The sequence below is a fragment of the Salvelinus sp. IW2-2015 genome, linkage group LG20, assembly GCF_002910315.2.
Source record: "Salvelinus sp. IW2-2015 linkage group LG20, ASM291031v2, whole genome shotgun sequence".
In the NCBI taxonomy this organism is placed as follows: domain Eukaryota; kingdom Metazoa; phylum Chordata; class Actinopteri; order Salmoniformes; family Salmonidae; genus Salvelinus; species Salvelinus sp. IW2-2015.
In genome coordinates, this window is record NC_036860.1 from 24,274,112 (window position 1) to 24,297,699 (window position 23,588).

Below are 23,588 nucleotides of genomic sequence, written 5' to 3' on the forward strand. Positions count from 1 at the left end.
GGAATTTAAGATCAACGTGTGAAAACAGCTATTTCACAAGTTGGACATCTTTTTTTGTAAGGGAGAGGGAGTGTCTGTGACACACACCTTGCAGAGTTAGGGTACACCTGTTGTTTTACGAAGCATGTGACATAACGTCTTGATTCTATTTGAGTGCTCCATGGTGAAGACCACCTTAGATCCGGTGCTGGCCACCAGATCCATGAATATGCACACTTCACCATCTTACCCTAAGGGAAAAAACATGTTTTTAGTCTTATTTATTTGGGTACACAAGTAAATTGGTCATGGAGATCCAAATGTTTTTTTAAAAACATAAATTTTTATTAAAAGAGCACATAAAGAACACATATCATACATATACACAACTTATCTTTACTGTCTTTACTAAGGAGCGGAGTTACATTCACATGTTAAGGGTACATTTCGGCTGTATAGAGCAAATATTTCAAGAGTCTGAATAAGTATAGAATTTGGATTAAGTCACACAAAAACAACAAACAAACAAAAAGTCCATAAATTACACAATAAGACCCATACGATATGACAGGAACTCTGACAAGACACCTTCATACCTATGCTGTCAATGTAGCAAGTTTGATGTAATTCTCTCCATGTCAGCAAGTTCCCCGCATAGACCTAACCACATATCTTTTGAAGGTGCATGTTCATTTTCCCAGCATTTTGTTACACATTTCCTTGCTGCTGCTAAAAGATGATCCATCAATTTAAGTGGAGAGGATCGGAGTGTATCCACAGGAACAATACCTATTTGTCCACACTGCCTCGAGACCCAAATGTTTTAACACACACAGGGACTTTCTCCCTCTTCACACGTGTGTGTGTGTGTGTGTGTGCACATGTGTGTCTAAGTAATCTCTCTAAATCAATTAACACAATCTTGTTAGCTAATTTGTTTTATGGGACACAGCAGGAATGAAAAATACCATGGCTGGTGAAATAACCTAGTCAGTGAAACATTTAGGCTAGCTAGGAGCTTTTCTTCAAACTGCAAGCCTGTCACTCCCACAACACTAGCATTGACCTATCTTGAACAAATAGAAAGTAGATGCAGGTAGTCTGATCGTTATAAAGTCTGGCTAACTAATGCAGTTGTGTACTTAGCTAGCTTACCTTAATTCTGTTTGAAGATGATCTCTCCATGACGAGGTGATATAATTGGATTCCTCACTTTGTTGACTATCTTTGGGACCACTCATAAAATAATAATAGATTGCCGGTAATTCAGAGTGTATTAGCTAGCTAAATCAAACATTGCTATTTATATGAGAAGTCAGTATATATCAGCTTCAAAAATGATTGTTGACTGAGAAAGCAGGAACTGGAAGACTGCATGCACTAGGCTACTATTGGATGACATGAGCCCAATCTGAATTCTCACCCCCTCAACGATTTAAAAGCAGTGTAAGTATAGGGAGACATTTCATCTAATAGTATTACGTCTTTGAGGTGAATGAAGGCAAATGGAATGCAGCATAGCAAGAAATGGAATGCGGCTCAAAAAAGGACTAAAGATGACCAAAGCTGCCTCACTTCCAACAAGTTTACGATGATATCGATTGCTTGCTACTTAAAATCTAAATAACCAGCCTGATTTCATTGATCCGTAGCATGTTATCTTGAGTGGGCCAAGTCAGCTGCAACAGTCACAAGGGGAAGTTTGAGCTAGTGTTTTCGCATTGGATTGGTCGTGCTAGCTAACATGTCAACCTTGGAAATTAACCATTTCCCTGTAGTAATCATGAAATATTTTGTTACAGAACAGAAATATAAAACGTAACATGTAAAGTTTTGGTCCAATGTTTCATGAGCTGAAAAGGGCCCAGACATGTTCTATATGCACAGAAAGCTTATTTCTCTCAAAAAATGTGCTTACATCCTTGTTAGTAAGCATTTCTCCTTCACCAAGATAATCCATCCACGGGACATGTGTGGCATATAAAGAAGCTGATTAAACAGCATGATCATTACACAGGTGCACCTTGTGCTGGGGATAATAAAAGCCCACAAAATGTGCAGTTGTGTCACAACACAATGCCACAGATGTCTCAAGTTGAAGGAGTGTGTAATTGGCACGCTGACTACAGGAATATCCACCAGAGCTGTTGACAGATAATTTAATGTTAAATTCTCTACCATAAGCCGCATCCAACGTAGTTTTAGAGAACTTAGTGGTATGTCCAATCGGCATCACAACCACATGTAACCACACCAGCCCAGGACCTCCACATCCAGCTTCTTCACCTTCGGGATGGTTTGAGACCAGCCACTCGGACAGCTGATGAAACTGGGTTTGCACAAACTGTCAGAAACCACACGAGGGAAGCTCATCTGCATGCTCGTCGTCCTCTCCAGGGTCTTGACCTGACTACAGTCCAGCGTTATAAGCAACTTCAGTGGGCAAATGCTCACATTCTATGGCCACTGGCACATTGGAGAAGTGTGTTCATCACAGATGACTCCCAGTTCCAACTGTGCCGGGCAGATGGCGTGTAAGGCATTGTGTGGGCGAGCGGTTTGTTGACGTTGTGAACGGAGTGCCCCATGGTGGCAGGTATGGTATGGGCAGGCATAAGCTACGGACAGTGAACAGAATTGCATTTATCAATGGCAATTTGAATGCACACAGATACCATGACGAGATCCTGAGGCCCATTGTCGTGCCATTCATCTGCCGCCATCACCTCATGTTTCATCATGATAATGCACGGCCCCATGTCTCAAGGATCTGTACACAATTCCTGGAAGCTGAAAATGTCCCAGTTCTTCATTGGCCTGCATGCTGACTAGACAGGTCAACCATTGAGCATGTTTGGGATGCTCTGGATCAACGTGTATGACAGCATGTTCCAGTTTCCGCCAATATCCAGCAATTTCGCAGCCATTGAAGAGTGGGACAACATTCCACAGTCAACAGCCTGATGAACTCTGTGAAGGAGATTTGTCGCACTGCATTCGGCAAATGGTGGTCACACCAGACACTGACTGGTTTTCTGAATCACTCCCCTACTTTTTTTTCTAAAGACATCTGCGACCAGATACATATCTTCATTACCAGTGATGTGAAATCTATGGATTAGGGCGTATTGAATTTATTTAAATGACTGATTTCCATATATGAACTGTAAGTCAGTAAAATCTTTGAAATTGTTGAATTTATATTTTTGTTCAGTGTACATTAATAAACGGTGTGAAGCAGGGTTCCCCAACTGGCATCCTACGGGTTGAATTTGGCCCCCCAAGTGCTAAGCAAAACATAACATTTTTTAGTTGTTGGAGATAAGACTAATAACACCAGCATGATTTTAATTTAGGAAATCTGTTCCAAAGTATACCCACACATATCTACAGTATGTGACTGTATACAAATGTAAGCAAGGTTTGAAATAGTTTTAGTCAAATATATCAGTTTGGGCTTCTTGTGGTCAATTTGCAGTCTACAAATTATATGTAATTGCAGTGCTTGACTTTTTCCAAATGTTGTTACATTAAAGCCTAATTCTAAAATGTATTAAATAAATCAATTTCCTCATCAATCTACACACAATATCCCATAATGACAAAGCGAAAACTAGTTTTTGGACATTTTTGCAAATCAAATCAAAGTTTATTTGTCACGTGCGCCGAATAAAACAGACCTTACAGTGAAATGCTTACTTACAGGCTCTAACCAATAGTGCGGAAAAAAAGGTATGTGTGTCTGTAGGTAAGTAAAGAAATAAAACAGTAAAAAGACATTTGAAAATAACAGTAGCAAGGCTATATACAGACACCGGTTAGTCAGGCTTATTGAGGTAGTATGTACATGTGGGTATGGTTAAAGTGACTATGCATATATGATGAACAGAGAGCAGCAGTAGCGTAAAAAGAGGGGTTGGCGGGTGGTGGGACACAATGCAGATTGCCCGGTTAGCCAATGTGCAGGAGCACTGGTTGGTCAGGCGTATTGAGGTAGTATGTACATGAATGTATAGTTAAAGTGACTATGCATATATGATAAACAGAGAGTAGCAGCAGTGTAAAAGAGGGGTTGGGGAGCACACAATGCAAGTAGTCTGGGTAACCATTTGGTTACCTGTTCAGGAGTCTTATGGCTTGGAGATAAAAACAGTTGAGAAGCCTTTTGTCCTAGACTTGGCACTCAGGTACCGCTTGCCATGCGGTAGTAGAGAGAACAGTCTATGACTGGGGTGGCTGGGATCTTTGACAATTTTGAGGGCCTTCCTCTGACACCGCCTGGTGTAGAGGTCCTGGATGGCAGGCAGTTTTGCCCCAGTGATGTACTGGGCTGTACGCACTACCCTCTGAAGTGCCTTTCCGGTCGGAGGCCGAGCAATTGCCATACCAGGCAGTGATGCAACCGGTCAGGATGCTCTCGATGTTGCAGCTGTAGAACCTTTTGAGGATCTCAGGACCCATGCTAAATCTTTTTAGTTTCCTGAGCGGGAATAGGCTTTGTTGTGCCCTCTTCACGACTACCATGGTGTGTTTGGACCATTCTAGTTTGTTGTTGATGTGGACACCAAGGAACTTGAAGCTCTCAACCTGCTCCAATACAGCCCCGTCGATGAGAATGGGGGTGTGTTCGGTGCTCCTTTTCCTGTAGTCCACAATCATCTCCTTAGTCTTGGTTACGTTGAGGGATAGGTTGTTATTCTGGCACCACCCGGCCAGGTCTCTGACCTCCTCCCTATAGGCTGTCTCGTCGATGATCAAGCCTACCGCTGTTGTGTCGTCTGCAAACTTAATGATGGTGTAGGAGTCGTGCCTGGCTATGCAGTCGTGGGTGAACAGGGAGTATAGGAGGGGACTGAGCACGCACCCCTGGGGAGTTCCAGTGTTGAGGATCAGCGTGGCAGAATTTGCTACCTACCCTCACCACCTGGGTGCGGCCCGTCAGGATGTCCAGGATCCAGTTGCAGAGGGAGGTGTTTAGTCCCAGGTTCCTTAGCTTAGTGATGACCTTTGAGGGTACAATGGTGTTGAACACTGAGCTGTAGTCAATGAATAGCATTCTCACATAGGTGTTCCTTTTGTCCAGGTGGGAAAGGGCAGTGTGGAGTGCAATAGAGATTGCGTCATCTGTGGATCTGTTTGGGTGGTATGCAAATTGGAGTGGGTCTAGGGTTTCTGGGATAATGGTGTTGATGTAAGCCATTACCAGCCTTTCAAAGCACTTCATGGCTACGGGACGTGAGTGCTACGGGTCTGTAGTCATTTAGGCAGGTTGTCTTTGTGTTCTTGGGCACAGGGACTATGGTAGTCTGCTTGAAACATGTTGAAATGTTAAAAGATCCGGCCCCCTGACCATCCGCTCAAGAACATATCTGCCCGTGGCTGAATCTAGTTGAGGATTCCTGGTTTAAAGTATCCAAAAATAATTTCTTATTTTTCCCAACAATGAACGGTTATCGTATGCCGCATCACCTCAAAATCTATGACTGCTGTTTTGAGTTGTTGGTCTCCCTTGAATGAAATGTCATTGAAGTGAGCAGCTCAAAATTATTTCAGGTGGTTCCCATTTGAACTCCTACGTCTAAATACTCCCTTCTCTGCCCACTCGTCTTTCAGAATGGGACCGGAAAGACATTCTGTTAGTCTTTGACATCCTGCTATGTCAAAGACACCATGTGGTCTGGCAGGGTCTAGTAGCCTCTGATTAACTTCTGCTGCTCTTTGAGAACTGTGGAATGGGCCGATTTGCACAGCAAATTTCGGTCTGCACTCACGACCACCAAACCAACAAGACACGGAAGTGGTTTTCCTGTCAGGACTTAGTTTGTACTTCAAGGCCTCTCATTTTTGTTTTCACTTCTTTGGCCTCTTAGGATCAGAAAAGTCATTCTGCGGCATCTGCAAAATGTCTGCTTAGTGTTTCCCCCCACTCACCGTGGTTATGATTCAGCATACGAGTCAGCAGTCAACTCTTCAATGTTGTGAATGAGATCAATTGAATCAATGTTGACAGAGGATTTAATGATGAATGTTTGTATATCCAGGCTGTCTGACGACCTCAGTGACTGTCACGGCACGGAGCTATGTCAGCTTCCACACAGCTTAATTTATTCATATCAGTAGCCAAGGCAAATTTGCTCTTAACTTCAAAATAGCAGCTACACAAATGGCGCCATGGAACTGAATAATTCCATGGAACTGCATAAATTGTCTCTATTAAGAACCTATATTTATGTAACACTTGTGTAGCCTATGTCATTTGGTCATGCCTCCCCTAAAGAGAATAACAAAGTCTTTTGTACTTAAGTGCTGTGTACCGGTAAACAAAGCAGGCCATTCTACAGCAACATGGGAAGTGGCTGTATGTTATCAGTCAGCATCTGGAACCCCTGTAATTACTTAACACACATACCATCTACCCTCTCCACAGACATGCCTCTTTCCAGCACTCAGCCCCAAACGCAATTCATTAGCCCAGGGGTTCACAGGCTTTTTTGGACGTGGGACCCCTTTTGTGATAGCAAATTCATCAGGAACCCACTTAAAATCATAACACAACTCTGACTTGAGTGCGGTAAAAATAGCATACAAAGGAGTTACACTATGACTGCTGCAGGGCATTGGCCGGACTAACCAAGTCTCAGGCCTTGGGAAAGAACATTAAAAGAAAAGTCCTAGTCTTCGTGTCAGACAATTTTGCAGTTCATGGTAATATCCCAATTCTACACATTTTGCCATGGGACAGCAAGACAATTTAGCAGTTAAAGCTTAAATTAGTGCAACATTTTTTGGGGGGAGATACAAGAAGTATTGACTTGAGAGCGGAATCATTTATGGAGGACTGTGGATCCCTGTGAGCCTCCCAAGCCCTGTTGTGCATCTAAGGGTAGCCTCTTTTGTAGATTAACAATATTACATTGTATTGTACCCTCTAAACTAGTTCTACAGAACCCTTGGCCAAATTCATATAATCTGTTGTTGCCAACAACACATTTTTAAAAGACACTATTTCACATGACAGTTTCCTGTGGCTGCCCTGGGTAGGTATTGTGTTGAGTAGCGGACTTGAGATAAGTCGCTCTCTGGGCAATAAAAGCTGTTTTATACCCCGCTGGCCGTCACAGATTTGCCATGAAGTCTGCCTATCTGGCCCAACCTTGACTCTGAACTGTAACAGCCATTTTATATTCCCCTAAAAAATAGACCTTTCATCAAATGCACCCGTGATCATGTGGAATATACAAAGAGGGCAGTGTTGAGTCGATTTTCCCCTTGACCCCAGAGAACTTGGAAAAGTGTCAAGAAAGCTTTCTATTTGAGGACTGAGAGTGAGAATAGTGGTCAACTTTCAAGTCTCCTGACTCCGTTTTAATAAACTGTTCTGGGAATGTGTCTGGACTATCAGCAAGCCACGGTAGAGGAACTATAATTCACACCTTTTAAGAGGAGAGAAGGCATGTCTAATGGGGGGTGCATGTGGCTGATGTCAATGGAGTGCTATCAGCCACATGGAAACCACATCTTTTTGTGTTTGATACCATTCCAATTACTCCATTCCAGCCATTATTATGAGCCGTCATCTCTATCTTATACACTCCTAAGCAACGGATGTGGCTGAAATAACCAAAACCACTAATTAGAAGGGATGCCCACATACGTACGGTACATGTACAGTGCATTCGGAAAGTATTCAGACCCCTTCACTTTTTCCACTGTTATGTGAAATTATTTTTTCCCCCTCATGTACACACAATACCCCATAGTGAAAACAGGTTTAGAAAGTTTTTCAAATGTATTAAAAATAAAAACAAATACCTTATTTACGTAAATATTTATACCATTTGCTATGAGACTCAATTGAGCTTAGGTGCATCCTGTTTCCATTGATCATCCTTGAGATATATTTCTACAACTTGGAGTAAATTCAATATATTTGACATGATTTGGAAAGGCAAACACCTGTCTATATAAAGGTCCCACAGTTGACAGTGCATGTCAGAGCAAAAACCAAGCCATTAGGTCAAAATAATTGTCCGTAGAGCTCTGAGACAGGATTGTGTGGAAGCACAGATCTGGGGAAGGGTACCAAAACATTTCTGCAGCATTGAAGGTTCCCCAAGAACACAGTGGCTTCCATCATTCTTAAATGGAAGAAGTTTGGATCCACCAAGACTCTTCCTAGAGCTGGTCGCCCAGCCAAACTTAGCAATCGGGGGAGAAGGGCCTTGGTCAAGGAGCAGACCAAGAACCCAATGGTCACACTGACAGAGCTCCAGAGTTCCACTTTGGAGATGGAAGGACAACCATCTCTGCAGCACTGCACCAATCAGGTATTTATGGTAGAGTGGCCAGACCAAAACCACTCCTCAGTAAAAGGCACATGACAGCCCACTTGGAGTTTGCCAAAAGGCACCTAAATGACTCAGGCCATGAGAAACAAGATTCTCTGGTCTGATGAAACTACATGAGATTTTTGGTTCCAACCGCCATGTCTTTGTGAGATGCGGAGTAGGTGATCGGATGATCTCCGTATGTGTGGTTCCCACCGTGAAGAATTGAAGTGGTGGTGTGATGGTGTGGGGGTGCTTTGCTGGTGACACTGTCAGTGATTTCTTTAGAATTCAAGGCACACTTAACCAGCATGGCTACCACAGCATTCTGCAGCGATACACCACCCCATCTGGTTTGCGCTTAGTGGGACTATCATTTGCTTTTCCAACAGGACAATGACCCAAAATACACCTCCAGGCTATGTAAGGGCTATTTGACCAAGAAGGAGAGTGATGGAGTGCTGCATCAGATGACCTGGCCTCCACAATCACCCGACATCCCAATTGAGATGGTTTGGGATGAGTTGGACCACAAAGTGAAGGAAAAGCAGCCAACAGGTGCTCAGCATATGTGGGAACTCCTTCAAGACTGTTGGAAAAGCATTCAAGGTGAAGCTGGTTGAGAGAATGCCAAGCGTGTGCAAAGCTGTCATCAAGGCAAAGGGTGGCTACTTTGAAGAATCTAAAATATATTTTGATTTGTTTAACACTTTTTTGGTTACTACATAATTCCATATGTGTTATTTCATAGTTTTGATATCTTCACTATTATTCTACAATGTAGAAAATAGTAAAATAAAGAAAAACTCTGGAATGAGTAGATGTGTCCAAACTTTTGACTGGTACTGTGTGTATATATAGTAATCTGTAGACTGAATGTCACCCAGGCGGTTTATGCTACCAGTCACATACTGACCATTCCTAAAGGAAGGGCAGAAAGTGTATCAGCGAATGAAACATTGTCAGCAGTGGCGGAGCTGTGGTGAACACAGTCGGTTCATTTCTCTTGCCTCATGAACTGCACCCCACCCTGTGAGTGAGTCTGTCGTCACCACCTCGCTCGAAGACACTAACCCTAGGGGGAAGTGCCTGAAGCAAGGATCGAGAGGGTCTTCCAGTGACGGAGAGCCGAGAGACAGTCTGTGGTCAACTTAAATCTTTTGATTGTGGTGCAGACATGGACACAGGCAATGGAGCAGTTACCCAACGCTCAGTAGTCCTAGTGGTAGTACCAAGATGGACGCCATCAACCCCAGCACTAGGTGACCACGTTTTGAGCGTGACCGAGCGCCCCCTGTTGAACAGGGAGAGGCACTGTCGGAATGACGTGATAAGGCCTTCCGAGAGTGTGGCCCAACGAGAGAGAGAATCCATCTTGACCCCCTAGGTATTCTATTCTCTGTGATGGCACCAAACAGCTCTTTCTGGTTGATCTTGAACCCTAGCTCGTTGAGGTGGGTTACAAGAGAAGCCGCGTCTCGTACCACCTGCTCCTGTGTCGGGGAGCAAAGCATGTAATCGTCTATGTAAGCAGATACTCTTAGTCCCTTGATTCTCAGGGGTGCTAGAGCTGCCACTACACACTTGCTGAACATTTGGGTAGCGGATGTTAGCCCCAAGGGGACAGCGAGGTATTCGTAGGCTTTTCCTTGAAAGGCAAACCTGAGAACTCCTGTGTGTCGGCAGAGTACTTTGTACCCTCTACTTTTCCCACTAAGTTACAGCCCGAATTAAAAATGGATTACATTGAGATTTGCCACTTCCCTACACACAATAACCCATGTTAAAGTGGAATTATGTTTAGATTTTATTTTACAAATGCATTTTTTTTTATTAAAAGCTTTAGTATTCAACCCCTTTGTTATGGCAAGCCTAAATAAGTTCAGGAGTACAAATGTGCTTAGCAAATCGCAAGTTGCATGGACTCAATGTGTGCTGTAGCTAGAGTTTTTAAATAACTACCTCATCTCTGTACCCCACACATAATGATCTGTATACTCCTGTAGTTGAGCAGTTCATTTCAAAACAGATTCAACCGCAAAGACCAGGGATGTTTTCCAATGCCTCGCAAAGGGCACCTATTGGTTTGCAACAAGGCACTAAAGTAAAACTTCAAAGAAATGTAGCAAAGCAATTTGGTTTTAGTCCTGAACACCAAGTGTTATGTTTGGGGCAAATTACCAAGTACCATGCTACATATTTCCAAGCATAGTGGTGGCTGCATCATGTTATGGGTATGCTTGTAATTGTTAAGGACTGTGGACTTTCAGGATAAAAACTAAAATAAACTGATTGGAACTAAGCTCTGGCAAAATTGTAGAGGTTCACCTGGTTGTCTGCTTTCCACCAGACACTGGGAGGTGAATTCACCTTTCAGCAGGACAATAACCTAAAACAAAGCCACTGGAGTTGCTTACCAAAAAGGCAGTGAATGTTCTTGAGTGGCCAATTTACAGTTGACTTAAATCTGCTTGAAAATCTATGGCAAGACCTGAAAATGGTTGTCTAGCAATGATCAACAAACAATGTTATAGAGCTTGAAGAATTTTGAAAATAATAAAGGACAAATGTTGTAAAATCCAGCTGTGCAAAGCTCTTAGAGACGTACCCAGAAAGATTCACAGCTGTAATCGCTGCCAGGGGGGTTGAATAGTTATCTAATCAAGATAGTGGAAGAAAAATGCTAACATTTGTAAAAACAAAAATAAGAATGTTAAAAAAAAATAGCAGTTGTGTCAAAAAGGACAATTAAATTCATTATAATCCCAGTTTAACAAAATGTGGAAAACGTCAAGGGGTCTGAATACTTAAGGGACCGTATATGAAAATAAGCGTTGTGCAGGCCGACTGAAGTGGACCAGTCGCCTTGACAAATAGAGCGAGACCGTACATTGAGCGAAAGCATATGGAACGTGTACACTCAGAAAGCTGTTGAGGATCCGTAGAGCCAGAATGGGGTGCACCCACCCACCCCCCTTCCCCCATTTTTCGGGGAACCTGGAAGTACTGGGAGTAGAAGCCACAATGGCTCTATTCCGCTGGTATTATTCTGAAAGACCCGTTGCTTAATAGAAAGGATATCTCCTCTAGTATGCGCACTGAGTCCCCAGTTGTTGTTGTCATCAGGACCCCGTTGAAAGCGGGAGGCTTCATAGCAAACTGTACCCCTTTGTGACTGTTTACAAGACCCAGGGGTGGACTGCACATGTGTGCAAATTCCCTTCTCTTGCAGCGAGTTGCCCACTAGTCAGATGACTCTCGCTCACCAGTGGTGCCAGAGCACTCTTTTGTTGTATTTTTGCTCTGTTCCCTCGGCAAGATGCTTTAATGTGACAGAGACTTTTATTACAAAGGGCAGCGTTATAACACTGGGATTTGGGGATAGTTCATAATAGCGACAGAGCATTTGTCTTCCTGCCTCAGCTGCTGTGAAAGTGTTGAGGGGAGAGCTGTAGCACTGGGGGCACTTGGGTGTCGAGTTGACCATTGACCAGAACAAATGTGACCAACCTGATAAGAGCATATACAGTGGGGAGAACAAGTATTTGATACACTGCCGATTTTGCAGGTTTTCCTACTTACAAGCATGTAGAGGTCTGTAATTTTTTATCATAGGTACACTTCAACTGTGAGAGATGGAATCTAAAACAAAAATCGCTAAAATCACATTGTATGATTTTGAAGTAATTAATTTGCATTTTATTGCATGACATAAGTATTTGATCACCTACCAACCAGTAAGAATTCCGGCTCTCACAGACCTGTTAGTTTTTCTTTAAAAAGCCCTCCTGTTCTCCACTCATGACCTGTATTAACTGCACCTGTTTGAACTCGTTACCTGTATAAAAGACACCTGTCCACACACTCAATCAAACAGACTCCAACCTCTCCACAATGGCCAAGACCAGAGAGCCGTGTAAGGACATCAGGGATAAAATTGTAGACCTGCACAAGGCTGGGATGGGCTACAGGACAATAGGCAAGCATCTTGGTGAGAAGGCAACAACTGTTGGCGCAATTATTAGAAAATGGAAGAAGTTCAAGGTGATGGTCAATCACCCTCGGTCTGGGGCTCCATGCAAGATCTCACCTCGWGGGGCATCAATGATCATGAGGAAGGTGAGGGATCAGCCCAGAACTACACGGCAGGACCTGGTCAATGACCTGAAGAGAGCTGGGACCACAGTCTCAAAGAAAACCATTAGTAACACACTACGCCGTCATGGATTAAAATCCTGCAGCGCACGCAAGGTCCCCTGCTCAAGCCAGTGCATGTCCAGGCCGTCTGAAGTTTGCCAATGACCATCTGGATGATCCAGAGGAGGAATAGGAGAAGGTCATGTGGTCTGATGAGACAAAAATAGAGCTTTTTGCTCTAAACTCCACTCGCCGTGTGGAGGAAGAAGAAGGATGAGTACAACCACAAGAACACCATCCCAACCGTGAAGCATGGAGGTGGAAACATCATTCTTTGGGGATGCTTTCCTGCAAAGGGGACAGGACGACTGCACCGTATTGAGGGGAGGATGGATGGGGCCATGTATCATGAGATCTTGGCCAACAACCTCCTTCCCTCAGTAAGAGCATTGAAGATGGGCGTGGCTGGGTCTTCCAGCATGACAACGACCGAAACACACAGCCAGGGCAACTAAGGAGTGGCTCCGTAAGAAAGCATCTCAAGGTCCTGGAGTGGCCTAGCCAGTCTCCAGACCTGAACCCAATAGAAAATCTTTGGAGGGAGCTGAAAGTCCGTATTGCCCAGCGACAGCCCGAAACCTGAAGGATCTGGAGAAGGTCTGTATGGAGGAGTGGGACAAAATCCCTGCGGCAGTGTGTGCAAACCTGGTCAAGAACTACAGGAAACGTTGATCTCTGTAATTGCAAACAAAGGTTTTCTGTACCAAATATTAAGTTCTGCTTTTCTGATGTATCAAATATTTATGTCATGCAATAAAATGCTAATTAATTACTTAAAAATCATACAATGTGATTTTCTGGATTTTTGTTTTAGATTCCGTCTCTCACAGTTTAAGTGTACCTATGATAAAAATGACAGACCTCTACATGCTTTGTAAGTAGGAAAACCTGCAAAATCGGCAGTGTATCAAATACTTGTTCTCCCCACTGTATATGCTCTTATCTAGCCCTGTTTCTAATAAAATAAAATAAAGCCCTACAAATCTCACTACTCCCATTACCCCCACCAAAAATACCACCCAAACCCCATCCCCATCCAACCTTTCTGACCCTGTCAAACAAACTCGCCCTTTCTACATCATCCAATTCTGAGGAGAGCTTCAGGAGCATTAGAGAACTCTTCACAAGGAAGAGAGGTGAGAATGACCAGAGGTGGTGTGTGCCTGCTCTGTCTCCAAGACGCTGTGATTGGTACTTCAGTTAGAGAATCCGCTAGAGCGAATCCCAATGAAATATCTAAAAGATATATTTGAAATGGACCTCAATACTTTTTCGGAGGCCTATTTGTATCCATTTCTTGTTATTGTTGGTGACCTCAAACCCAGACCAGCCGGTGGCCATATCTGTGGCTGCGTGATAAGGACCATATATTTTAGATGGCATCCACTATATTTGATCATGAATTCATGACAAGACACAAGAAGGCTAAACTATTCACGGTGCACTTAACAACTTTCATTGTACTTTCAGAGTTGGGTTACTTATGAGGCCAGCCATTGTATTAGCCTGATAGTAGGTCTCCATTCTAAAGGAATGGACTACATTCGTGGCCAAAAGTTTTGAGAATGACACAAATATACATTTTCACAAAGTCTGCTGCCTCAGTTTGTATGATGGCAATTTGCATATACTCCAGAATGCTATGAAGAGTGATCAGATGAATTGCAATGAATTGCGAAGTCCCTCTTTGCCAAGCAAATTAACTGAATCCCCAAAAAACATTTCCACTGCATTTCAGCCCTGCCACAAAAGGACCAGCTGACATAATGTCAGTGATTCTCTAGTTAACACAGGTGTGAGTGTTGACGAGGACAAGGCTGGAGATCACTCTGTCATGCTGATTGAGTTCGAATAACAGACTGGAAGCTTCAAAAGGAGGGTGCTGCTTGGAATCATTGTTCTTCCTCTGTCAACCATGGTTACCTGCACTAAAACACGTGCCGTCATCATTGCTTTGCACAAAAAGGGCTTCACAGGCAAGGATATTGCTGCCAGTAAGATTGCACCTAAATCAACCATTTATCATATCATCAACAACTTCAAGGAGAGAGGTTCAATTGTTGTGAAGAAAGCTTCAGGGCGCCCAAGAAAGTCCAGCAAGCGCCAGGACCATCTCCTAAAGTTGATTCAGCTGCGGGATCGGGGCACCACCAGTACAGAGCTTGCTCAGGAATGGCAGCAGGCAGGTTTCCACTGGATGTCATAAGGTGAATGCACCAATTTGTAAGTCGCTCTGGATAAGAGCGTCTGCTAAATGACTTAAATGTAAATGTAATGTAAATGTGTGAGTGCATCTACAGTGGGGAGAACAAGTATTTGATACACTGCCGATTTTGCAGGTTTTCCTACTTACAACGCATGTAGAGGTCTGTAATTTTTATCATAGGTACACTTCAACTGTGAGAGACGGAATCTAAAACAAAAAATCCAGAAAAAATCAGCATTGTAATGTTTTTAAGTAATTAATTTGCATTTTATTGCATGACATAAGTATTTGATCACCTACCAACAGTAAGAATTCCGGCTCTCACAGACCTGTTAGTTTTTCTTTAAAGAAGCCCTCCTGTTCTCCACTCATATACCTGTATTAACTGCACCTGTTTGAACTCGTTACCTGTATAAAAGACACCTGTCCACACACTCAATCAAAACAGACGCCAACCTCTCCACAATGGCCAAGACCAGAGAGCTGTGTAAGGACATCAGGGATAAAATTGTAGACCTGCACAAGGCTGGGATGGGCTACAGGACAATAGGCAAGTAGCTTGTGAGAAGGCAACAACTGTTGGCGCAATTATTAGAAAAAGGAAGAAGTTCAAGATGACGGTCAATCACCCTCGGTCTGGGGCTCCATGCAAGATCTCACCTCGTGGGGCATCAATGATCATGAGGAAGGTGAGGGATCAGCCCAGAACTACATGGCAGGACCTGCTCAATGACCTGAAGAGAGCTGGGACACAGTCTCAAAGAAAACCATTAGTAACACACTACGCCGTCAGGATTAAAATCCTGCAGTGCACGCAAGGACCCCCTGCTCAAGCCAGCGCATGTCCAGGCCCGTCTGAAGTTTGCCAATGACCATCTGGATGATCCAGAGGAGGAATGGGAGAAGGTCATGTGGTCTGATGAGACAAAAATAGAGCTTTTTGGTCTAAACTCCACTCGCCGTGTTTGGAGAAGAAGAAGGATGAGTACAACCCCAAGAACACCATCCCAACCGTGAAGCATGGAGGTGGAAACATCATTCTTTGGGGATGCTTTTCTGCAAAGGGGACAGGACGACTGCACCGTATTGAGGGAGGATGGATGGGGCCATGTATCGAGATCTTGGCCAACAACCTCCTTCCCTCAGTAAGAGCATTGAAGATGGGTCGTGGCTGGGTCTTCCAGCATGACAACGCACGAAGCACACAGCCATGGCAACTAAGGAGTGACTCCGTAAGAAACATCTCAAGGTCCTGGAGTGGCCTAGCCAGTCTCCAGACCTGAACCCAATAGAAAATCTTTGGAGGGAGCTGAAAGTCCGTATTGCCCAGCGCCAGCACCGAAACCTGAAGGATCTGGAGAAGGTCTGTATGGAGGAGTGGGCAAAATCCCTGCTGCAGTGTGTGCAAACCTGGTCAAGAACTACAGGAAACGTTTGATCTGTGTATTTGCAAAACAGAGGTTTCTGTACCAAATATTAAGATCTGCTTTTCTGATGTATCAAATACTTATGTCATGCAATAAAATGCAAATTAATTACTTAAAAATTATACAATGTGATTTCTGGATTTTTGTTTTAGATTCCGTCTCTCACAGTTGAAGTGTACTATGATAAAAATTACAGACCTCTACATGCGTTGTAAGTAGGAAAACCTGCAAAATCGGCAGTGTATCAAATACTTGTTTCTCCCACTGTACATGCACAGTGAGGCGAAGAACTTTTGGAGGATGGCCTGGTGTCAAGAAGGGCAGCAAAGAGAGCCACTTCTCTCCAGGAAAAACATCAGGGACAGACTGATATTCTGCAAAAAGTACAGGGATTGGACTGCTGAGGACTGGGGTAAAGTCATGTTCTCTGATTTTATTTATTTTTATTTTTATTTCACCTTTATTTAACCAGGTAGGCAAATTGAGAACACGTTCTCATTTACAATTGCGACCTGGCCAAGATAAAGCAAAGCAGTTTGACACATACAAAACACAAGTTACACATGGAGTAAAACAAACATACAGTCAATAATACAGTGAAAAATAAGTCTATATCAATGTGAGCAAGTGAGGTGAGATAAGGGAGGTGAAGGCAAACAAAATATATATATAAATAAATAAAATATATAAAAAGGCCATGGTGGCGAAGTAAATACAATATAGCAAGTAAAAACACTGGAATGGTTGGTTTGCAGTGAAGAATGTGCAAAGTAGAGATAGAAATATGGGTGTGCAAAGGAGCAAAAATAATAAATTAAATACAGTGAATCCCTTTCCGATTGTTTGGGGCATCCGGAAAGAAAGCTTGTCCGAGAAGACAAGGTGAGCACAAACATCAGTCCTGTGTCATGCCAACAGTAAAGCATCCTGAGACCATTCATGTGTGGGTTGCTTCTCAGCCAAGGGAGTGGGCTCACTCAACAATTTTGCCTAAGAACACAGTCAATGAACAAAGAATGGTACCAACACATCCTCCGAGAGCAACTTCTCCCAACCATCCAGGAACAGTTTGGTGATGAACAATGCCTTTCAGCATGATGGAGCACCTTGCCATAAGGCAAAAGTGATAACTAAGTGGCTCGGGGAACAAAAATCAATTATTTTGGGTCCATGGCCAGGAAACTCCCCAGACCTTAATCCCATTGAGAACTTGTGGTCAATCCTCAAGAGGAGGGTGGACAATCAAAAACCCACATTCGGACCAAACTCCAAGCATTGATTATGCAAGAATGGGCTGCCATCAGTCAGGATGTGCCCAGAAGTTAATTGACAGCATGCGAGGGTGATTGCAGAGGTCTTGAAAAAAGAAGGGTCGACACTGCAAATATTGACTCTTTGCATCACTTCATGTAATTGTCAATAAAAGCCTTTACACTAATGAAATGCTTGTAAATTATACTTCACTATTCCATAGTAACATCTGACAAAAAATATCTAAAGACACTGAAGCAGCAAACTTTGTGAAAATTCCACATTTGTGTCATTCTCAAAAACGTTTGGCCCGACTGTACAGTCTCTGCAACAAGCCGACTGTATGTATGCCTACTCTTACCATTCCGAATATGCCATGAGATCATTTGTGTGAGAAAATGTAATCAGTCTCTATTAGTATTTGTTTATACGTGTCTACACAAGCCCATTCAATATAGCCTAGCCTACTCATTGTTTCTTTCATAATTGTAACATACGTTATGTAGGCCTGCTGTTAACATTCTAAATGCACCATGAGATCATGTGTTGTTTAAGTGATAATGCCCTCGAAGCTGTTGTTTGGAGGATATACTGTATTGGCACGGTGTTGTTGTTGGCAAACCGTGCCAAACATCAAATCAAAAATCAATTAAAATGTTATTGATCATATACACATTTAGCAGATGTTATTGAGGGTGAGCGAAATGCTTGTGTTTTAGCTCCAACAGTGCAGTAGTATCTAAAAAAACACACGAATCTAAAATTAAAGATGTAAATTAGAAATATATAAAATATTAGGTCGAGCAATGTTGGAGTGCCATTGATTAAAATACAATAGCAGTAGAAGAATAGAACTACAGTGTATACGTGAAATTAGTAAAGGCAGTATGTAAACATGATTAAAGTGACCAGTGATTCCCTGTCTAATGTATATAGGGCAGCAGCCTCTAAGGTGCAGGGTTGAGTACCGGGTTGGTAGCTGGCTAGTGATGGCTATTATAACAGGTCTGATGGCCTTGAAGATAAGAGCTGTTTTCAGTATCTCGGTCCCAGCTATTGATGCACATGTACTGACCTGTCTTCTGGATGTAGCGGGTGAACAGGCCATGGCTCGGGTGGTGATGTCCTTTGATTATCTTTTTGCCTTCCTGTGACATCGGGTCTCTAGGTATCCTGGAAGGCAGGCAGTGTGGCTCGGGTTGTTGATGTGTTGGGCAGCACCACACCACTCTGGAGAGCCCTGCGGTTGTGGGCGGTGCAGTTGCCATACCAGGCGGTGATACAAGCCTGACAGGATGCTCTCATTTGTGCAATCTGTAAAAGTTTGTGAGGGTCCTAGGGATCAAGACAAATTTCTATTGCTGTTGTGCCTTCTTCAGCACACTGTCTGTGTGGGTGAACATTTTCAGATTGTCAGTGAATGTTATGACACTGTGGTCCCGTCAAAGTGGCATAGGGGCGTGCTCACTCTGCTGTTTCCTGAAGTCCACGAATCAGCTCCTTCGTTTTTGTTGACGTTGAGGGAGAGGCTATTTTTCTTGGCACCACTCCGCCAGGGCCTCACCTCCTCCCAGTAGGCTGTCTCATCATTGCTGGTAACCAGGCCTACCACTGGTGTGTCCTCTGCAAATTTGATGATTGAGTTGGAGGTGTGCATGGCACGCAGTCATGGTGACAGGAGTACAGGAGGGGCTGAAGCACACACCCTTGTGGGGCACCTATGTTGAGGATCAGCGAAGTTGAGGTGTTGTTTCCAACCTTCACCACCTGGGCCCGTCAGGAAGTCCAGGAACCAGTGGCACAGGCAGGGTTCAGACCCAGGGCCCCGAGCTTAATGATGAGCTTGGAGGTGCTATGTGTTGAATGCTGTAGCTGTAGTCAGTGAACACATTCTTAGAATAGGTATTCATCTTGTCCAGATGGGATACGGCAGTGTGCATTGTCTGTGGATTCTATTGGGGCAGTATGCAATTTAAGTGTCTAGGATGTCAGGTAAGTAGAGGTGATAAGATCCTTAAATAGTCCTCTCAAAGCACTTCATGATGACGGAAGTGAGTGCTACGGGGCGATAGTCATTTAGTACCTTTGCTTTCTTGGGTACAGGAACAGTGGTGGACATATTTAAGCAAGTGGGGACAGCAGACTTGGGATAGGGAGAGAATTGGAATAGTCCGTAAAAACTCCAGCCAGCTGGTCTGCACATCTCCTGAAGGAACGCGGCTAGGGATGCCGTCCTGGGCCGGCAGCCGTGCGAGGGTTAACATGCTTTAATTGTTCTTACCGGCCACGGAGAAAAAGCCCACTGTCCCTTGGAGTGGCGCCGCGTCGGTGGCACGTTTGTCATCCTCAAAGCGAGCGAAGAACGGGTTTTAGCTTGCTCCGCGAGCCAAGATGTTCAGTGTCCCCAAAGCTGGCTGGTTTCCCTTTTGAATCTGTGATGTCTGTAGACCCTAACACGTACTTCCTTGTTCTGAGCCGTTGAATTGCGATTCCACTTTGTCTCTGTACTGACGTTTTGCCTGTTTGATTGCCCTCATAATGTTGTATACAACCTAATTCCCAGTCACCTTGCCATGGTTAAATCTGGTGGCTTCACGCTTTCAGTTTTGTGCGAATGCCTGTCATCTTCCCGGTTTCTGGTTTGGGTAGGTTTTAATAGTCACAGTGAGCGAAACAACATCCCTATACATTTTCCTGATGCACTCAGTCCATCGTGTCCGTGTATACCAAATGTTGTTGGTCCCAGAGCTACCCGGAACATTAATCCAGATCAAACAATCGTTGAACATAGTATTCCAATTGGTCAGACCAGCGTGAATAGACCTTAGCACGGGTACTTCCTGTTTGAGTTGCGGCCCTATCATTCTCTAGGAAAATCTCCAGTAGTCCCAGACCACATAGACAAGTCCAGAGATGCTATAGGACAGCTGGTCGTGGAGTTTCTTTGAACAGCCCACCCATCACAGTGTTACCCTCTCAAAACTTGTCATGGGCTTCTCTGTCAGTGCTCACTATCTGTAATCGACGGGTGGTGGTGGACTGAAACCCTAGATAACGTTAATAGATCGAAAACCTCAGCTCACACAGAACTGGTTGGGGTAATTCTTTCAGACACACCGTCTTTCACATCACACAGAATCCTTATAACGTTATAAAATTTAGTTTCAACATCCACAACCTGTGCTCAATAAAACTGGTGCTATTACTAAGTATTTTTTTATTAAAACGTTTATTTAACTAGGCCAAGCAGTTCACTTCCTAGGATACGTGGCGGTAGGTCCCACCTCTTCAACAGCCAGTGAAGCTGCTGGGCGCCAAATTCAAATACAGAAATATTCATTATAAAAATTCAGAAAAACAAAACATATTTTACATGGGTTTTTAAAGATTAAACTTCTTGTGAATCCAACAACGGTGTCAGAATTTAAAAAATGCTTTACGGCGAAAGCATACCTTTAACGATTTTTTGAGAACATAGCCCAGCAGGACAAATTTTCATTACAAACAGTAACCAGCCAGTAGAAGAGTTTAACACAAGTCAGAATAGAGGATAAACTAATCCCTTACCTTTGAATGATCCTTCCATATGGTTGCAACTCAGCAGAATTCATTTACTCAATAAATGTTCCTTTTTGGTTCGATAAGTCTCTTTTAATAATCCAAAAACCTCAGTTTTGTTCGCGTGTTTTTTTTCCGTAATCCACAGGCTCAAACGCAGTCAAACAAATCCAAATTCTAATAGCGTAAAGTTCATAGAAACATGTCAAAACGATGTTTAATATTCCAATCCCTCAGGTTGTTTTTAGCCTAAATAATCGATAATATTTCAACCGGACAATAACGTCGTCAATATAAAGGTAAACAAGAAAGGCACTCTTCGGTTGAGCGCATGAAAAGCTCTGTGACACTTTGGGTCCCACTCATTCAGACTGCTCTTAATTCCTCATTTTAAGAATACAAGCCTGAAACAATTTCTAAAGACTGCTGACATCTAGTGGAAGGCATAGGAAACTGCAATTTGAGTCCTAAGGTCAATGGAATACTGTAATGGCATTGAATAGAAAACTACAAAACCAAAAAGAAACTACTTCCTGATGATTTTTCTCAGGTTTTTGCCTGCAAATCAGTTCTGTTATACTCACAGATACACTATTTTAAATTTTGGAAAACTTTTGAGTGTTTCCTATCCAAATCTACCATTTATATGCATAATCATAATATCTTCTGGGCCCACGAGTAGCAAGGCAAGTTTAATTTGGGCATCTTTTCATAACCAAAAAATCGCCAATGCTGCCCCCATACCCTAGAGAAGTTAAAACAAATTATTATTTTTACAATGACGGCCTACCCCGGATTTAAACCCTACCGGACGACGCTGGGCCAATTGTGAGGCCGCACTGTGGGACTCTCAATCATGGCCGGTTGTGATACAGCTAGAATCGAACCAAGGGTCTGTAGTGAACGCCCTCTAGAACTGTGTGCAGTGCCTTAGACTCGCTACGCCACTTCGGGAGCCCAGAGTAGTACTATTAGTCCCCAGACTACGATTGGCGGTTGTGAATGAACCCCTAGCTAACGGTTATATATCGTAACTTATTATCAAAAACAACTTCGTAGTCCCAGACCACAGTGGTCCCAGACCACATAGACAATTTCCCTAGAAATGCCTATAAGACAGTGTCGGTGGGGCTTACCATCTCAGCCTTACCCATCTCAGTAGTCCCCAGACGCTTTAGCCTCCCAGAGACTATGATACCTTTTCTAGTAGTCCCATAAAAAACCCCCACAAGGACCTACAGTGGTCCCAAGACCAAAGAGACGTCATTGTCATTTTTATGGTTTTAATTTATTTTCTAAATAATTTCATACAAATTCCATTTAAATTGACAATATGAAATCAGTTTGCCGTGTCCTCAATTGTTCGTCGGATTATGTGTCCTCCTCCTGGGCAGCTCACAGTAAGGGTCTGGTTCTTGGGCGGCGCCTCGTCTCTTTTTTGCTCAGATGGGAATTTTCCCTCATGCTACAATAAATGGGCCACCGGTTTCACTCGCAGGACGCTCAACTGGAAAAGCTCCACAGGCACCAAACTGTTGTGGAAATTAACCACCAGGGACACCTGAGTCAATATTAAATTAATCATCTCTTTAATTAATCAGCATGCTGAAGAAGTTCCAAACATAACCATAGTACACGTCGGTTGGGAGCGTCTGCCGGGGCAGTCCCGTTAAGTTATCTTATATACTGTTTACACAGACAAGTTAGAATTGCATTATTCATTATCCATCATCATTAACATGTTGGTTTCCTTCCTGACCAATACCTCAAGAGGCTTTCTTCTCTCTAAGGTGGATACCCTGAAGACCTTGAAACTGAGACACCCTTTTGGTTCTCAATGCAATGTTCTGGTGTACTGCCAAATTGCTTATACTGATAGTGGAGGAGTCCCCCAGGCAACGATCATCAGATCACTTGGCATGAACACCAGTCTAATCGGTTATTAGAAAAAGCCAAACATAACATTTCCCTCACAGTGAATACAGTAATCTGTATAAAAGTGACTATTGCAGTTATGGATTATTTACAATTGTTTCGTTTGCTTGTATAAATCTTACTTTTGAATCCACACCATTCAAATAACTGATTTATCATCAGTTCTAGTATGTACTATATATAATGTGAGACCATGGTTTGAGGACTGGATAAGAGGGGACAGGCTAGGGGGCCTTCGTATCTTTGTAAGAACATGTAATTAGACACCTAAAAGACTGTTGTTTTTCTTATCTTCCAAGGAAGATCCTGTTCAGCGAGAAGCCATATCAGGGATGTGGCCATGAAGCGCCTGAGGCAATCACGAGTACTCTGCAGGGTGAGTAGGCTCTGACTGAGCCACTGCTCAGCTGGTGGGTGCAATTCAGGGTAAATTACACTCCACACTCACTCGTTATGGAAGACACAAACAGTACGAGCCCAAACGTCAAACCTAAAACCTCCCATGGGGATGTAGCCTGGAGAGGAACTAATCTCAGGTATTAGGACATTAGCACTGGGTGGTAGATAGAGCTCAGACTAGAGCGAGGGGTTTGGCATTTCATGATCCCTGCTGACCGTTTTTACTCACTGATAAGCATGGCACAGCGTGAGACTGTTTGGATTCCATAGCACCCTCACATCTAGTTCCCCTGACCTGTTATAGCCATT

At 43.3% G+C, this 23,588-nt stretch overlaps 1 protein-coding gene across 4 annotated transcripts in view; it reads left to right on the forward strand.

Moving 5' to 3' along the window:
- LOC111980179 (SH3 and PX domain-containing protein 2B) overlaps nt 1–23,588 on the forward strand; it is a 98,226-nt gene that overhangs the window by 28,041 nt on the left and 46,597 nt on the right. The gene's annotated exons all lie outside the window — the stretch shown is intronic.